Source organism: Carassius auratus, chromosome 13, assembly GCF_003368295.1.
Source record: "Carassius auratus strain Wakin chromosome 13, ASM336829v1, whole genome shotgun sequence".
Taxonomy (NCBI): domain Eukaryota; kingdom Metazoa; phylum Chordata; class Actinopteri; order Cypriniformes; family Cyprinidae; genus Carassius; species Carassius auratus.
This window is the reverse complement of record NC_039255.1, coordinates 25,730,501-25,735,443: the sequence shown is the minus strand read 5'-3', so window position 1 is coordinate 25,735,443 and position 4,943 is coordinate 25,730,501.

Sequence of the window (4,943 nt, the reverse complement as noted above, 5' to 3'; positions counted from 1 at the left end):
ATAGGTTTAATTAAATCAATAAATTATAGTTCTAACTCTTGTAGGATTAATAAGGCAATTAAGATCAATATAACTCAAAGGGGATTGAATTACAGTTAATAAGAACCAAATTAGTAAACAAATGATTCAGAATTAGTATTTAACACTTCATCAACTATTCGTCCACCGATAAGTTGAGGTTTTATCAATTCTGGAATAAATATTATCCCGTGGCCTACAGTAATAATATAATAAAACTATGATAACTGATTATGAGCAAGGTAACAGAATCTACAGTTTAAGGCAGTAACTTGTAAGCTCACAGCACAAGACACTGGTATGTAAAATCAAAAAGCTTTATTGAACTACTCTTATACACACAAACTAAACCTAACGCAAAGACACAAACATTCATTCAAACAGTGACAGAGAAAAGTGATGTTATTAACGGAGGGTCAATGGAGTCCCAAGTGTCTAGCGTTAGACACTATTTCTTGACCTCAACCTGAGAGAATCAATCTACTAGCACTTTAATCTTAGTTCGAGAGGGATTCTCTGGTGCTGATTGGCTGGCAGTCGGTCGATGGTGCGTTCTGAGGGACAGCACTCGATGGTGAATGGTTGGTTGGCTTTGCCGGGTGGCGCTACGTTCGCGAGACTTCCTGGATTGGGGGTTGCTATGCAATGGAGTTTGCTCTAAGTCTGGAGCGACTCAGAGGGTTTTCTTGGACGAAGTTCAGCGAAGGATCTTACGGAAGAGTTGATGAGTTTTGAGTGAGCTCTTGATGGTTTGAAGAGAACACGCTGGACGATGGAAAGGTCAGCACAAAACATAGGCAAGAGCCCAAGTCACTGAAAGCAGGGCAAAAAGCCTGTCAATTGGTTATAAGCGTGTCCATCTGACCCGTCCTTCTTAGTGTGACAGCCAATCAGATATTGTGTTGGTCGGGACCTACGCCCCATTCTCCGGTTCTTGCATGTAATTAGCGTAAGGTCCATGTGATCCAGTGAGTTTAGTTCAAATGCTTTAATAAGCAAACTTAATAGTTCCAATATGGTGCATCCTACACACATCTACTTTATTTCATAATTCTAGAAATCATTTACCCATCAAGTAGGTACCAAAATACATATACTTCCCATAGTTGAGGTGGAAGTAAATAAGTATTTAGCCGTGATAAGTGTTTAACACACAAAATTACTTGAGTAATATAAAGCATGCATAATAGAGAGAATACACATGTATGAGGCAGCTTCTGGTGATTGGTTCCTATAACTGAGGTAGAAAACCCTACGAATAGGCTGTAATGAAAGTTAAACACACAGAAATAATTCCACAGGTTATATAGAACATACATGATACTTCAGAAATGTGTGAGGTAAATACTTCAGCTTATTGGAAGCAATTTTGAGACCGTTGTTTGTAATAAACCACAAGTGGGTCTATTGGTTTTGGGAGACAAAATTCCCTGGTTTAACGTTTTTGGTGATCCTGGGCCAAAGGAATGCCTTAGCATCCTTCCTGATTCCTGATAAAGCTGGGGATTTATGCATTTTTTGTCACCACGGGGGTTCTTGGCCATTTGGTCTTATTTTTGGGGAACAAAGAAAAATATTTTCCTGCTGTCCTGGCATCACTGGTATGAGATTAGACAGGCACAAAAAGAGAAGAAGGGGGTGACATCTCCTTTAGCCATCTTGGCACCATGACTGTGTTTTATGACACACTAATGCTTCAATGGAGAATCGTTCTGAACTGTGGAATGCAGTGTTGGGTTCTTTTAATGAAATGGACTGTTCAAGGATAATCCTACACATTTGCAACCATGCATTTATTTTAGATGTGGTAATAGGTCTCCTAAATCACTTTTTAGAGTATATATATCAAGTCCAAACTGCCTGATTGTTCATATTATTGTCATATTATTCTGTTACCCAGCTTTAAACTGCTATATGTGGACAATTAGGCATTGAGATTTAATGAAAAAATGTCAATTAATTTATCTAAAGCTGCTTTGAAACAATGTGTTTTGTGAAAAGCAATATAGAAAATAAAATGTACTTCCACTTTCACACAAAAAAAGAAATATTATAACTTATTTAAAATGTAATGATAAAAAAGTAAGCCTATATTACATTTGCATTTGTCAAGTCATCTTAAATGCACTGCACCAATTGTCCTCTTCTAATGAGCTTTTTTTTTCCACCATCGCAAACATTTTATGTTTTTAGCCCTTTAAACAGTCTTAATGAAAAAAATCCTCTGATACCCTGAGTAAACCTTTTCCACCTTCCTTTCATCTTTGAAATAATGCTTATCTACTATATCTCTCAGCCAAATGATGTGGTATCAGTAATGTTTCTCTTTTGAATGTTTGGACAGATTAACTTAATATCAACATTGATTTGATTGCATTTTGCTGCTTTGTATAATTTGCATACTTCAATAATTGATGTTGACTATCAGACAGACTGTTTCTCAGCAGTTGTGAACTTGATGTTTCAGTATTAGCTAATCCTACTACATGAATAATACTGCTCCATCATGGACCCACAAGTATACACGTGTGCATAGAATGCACATGCATACAGTATATCCAGCCCTAAGAGACTGATCAGAGCAGTAAGAGCAGTTCACCCTAAAGCCACAAGAGGACTGTCATGTTCTCAGATTTCTTGTCTGACCAGTGTTCCATTTTTTTTTTTGTCAATAGCATGAGAAAAATTTAAGGGACTGATTATGGCACTATCGCTCATTACTGTTCTGACTATTTTTTTTTTAAATAACAGCCTATAATTCTGTTTATCATTTGTGCCTGGAATGTAAAATATAAATATAGAAATAAATTAAGTTAAATATAATAATAATAATAATAATAATAATAATAATAATAATAATATAATAAATATAAAATATATTCTCTCCCAGACAGTGTACATTTCAATCAAAAACAGTGAATTTGCTGGATTTCAATAATCATTTAATTAAAAACTGCATTAAAACATTTGATAAAAATACAAGCAATTTTTAAATATATATATATATATATATATATATATATATATATATATATATATATATATATTTATATACACATAATATAGAGTCATAAAAGTACACAACAGGAACTTCTTGAATATTGCAATTATTTTTTAAATGTACTTGTATTCTCTGTAAAGTATTGTCAAAACGCTCATGATACTCCACTTCTGGTCACCTCTGTGCCTTGAAAAATATATTGTAAATTAGTAACATCAGTCTGTTTTAGCATGCATTAACAATCCTAACTTGATGTACATGTCTCCTGAACAAGTGCAAAATTTTGGCTGACATTTTCATCTTTTATACATATATGTATTATACATATATATACGCTCACCGGAAACTTTATTACGTACACCTGTTCAATTGCTTGATAACACAAATTGCTAATCAGCCAATCACATGGCAGCAACTCAATGCATTTAGGCATCTTGATGTGGTGAAGACGACTTGCTGAAGTTCAAACCGAGCACCAGAATGGAGAACAAAGAGGATTTAAGTGACTTTGTACATGGAATGGATGTTGGTGGCAGACAGGCTGGTCTGAGTGTTTTTAAAACTGCTGATCTACTAGGATTTTCACACACAACCAACTCTAGAGTTTACAGAGAATGGTCTGAAAAAGAGAAAATATCCAATGAGCGGCAGTTATGTAGACTAAAATGCCTTGTTGATGTCAGAGGAGAATGGGCAGACTGGTTAGAGATGATAGAAAGGAAACAGTAACTCAAATAACCACTCGTTACAACCAAGATAAGCAGAAGACCATCTCTGAATGCACAACACACTGAACCCTGAAACAGATGAGCTACAGCAGCAGAAGAGCACACCGGGTGATGCTCCTGTCAGATAAGAACAGGAAACAGAGGCTACAATTCACACAGGCTCACCAAAACTGGACAACAGAAGATTGGAAAAACATTGCCTGGTCTGATGAGTCTGGATTTCTGCTGCAACATTCAGATGGTAGGGTCAGAATTTGGGGTAAAATAAAATGAAAGCATGGATCCATCTGGCCTTGTCACAATGGTTCAGGCTGCTGCTGGTGGTGTAATGGTGTGGGGGATATTTTCCTGGCACACTTTGGGCCCCTTTGTGGGAAGTCGTGGCCTAATGGTTTGAGAGTTTGACTCCTAACCCTAGGGTTGTGGGTTTGAGTCTTGGGCTGGCAATACCACGACTGAGGTGTCCTTGAGCAAGACACCAAACCCCCAGCTGCTCCCTGGAGATCACAGCATAAATGATGACCACTGCTCCAGGTGTGTGTTCACAGTGTGTGTGTGTGTGTGTGTGTGTGTTCACAGTGTGTGAGTGTGTTCACTGCTCTGTGTGTGTGTGCACTTTGGATGGGTTAAATGCAGAGCATGAATTCAGAGTATGACTTGTCTGTATGTCACGTCATATTCATTGAGCATTGTCCATCCCTTTATTACTACAGTGTACTCATCTGCTGATGGATAATATCATAGTGTCAAAAAGCTCAGATCATCTCAGACTGGTTTCTTGAACATGACAATGAGTTCACTTTACTCAAATGGCCCCACAGTCACCAGATCCCTATCCAATAGAGCATCTTCGGGATGTGGTGGAACGAAAGATTCACATCATGGAGGCAGCAGCTGACAAATCTGCAGCAACGGCGTGATGCTATCATGTCAATATGGACAACAAACTCTGAGGAATGTTTCCAACACCTTGTTGAATCTATGCCACGAAGAACTAAGGCAGTTCTGAAGGCGAAACAGGGTCCCACCCGGTACTAGCAAGGTGTACATAATAAAGTGATCAGTGACTGTATAGATATATATATATATATATATATATATATATATATATATATATATATATATATATATATATATATATATATATATATATATATATATATATATATAAATTGTTCTCTATTATTGTGTATTAT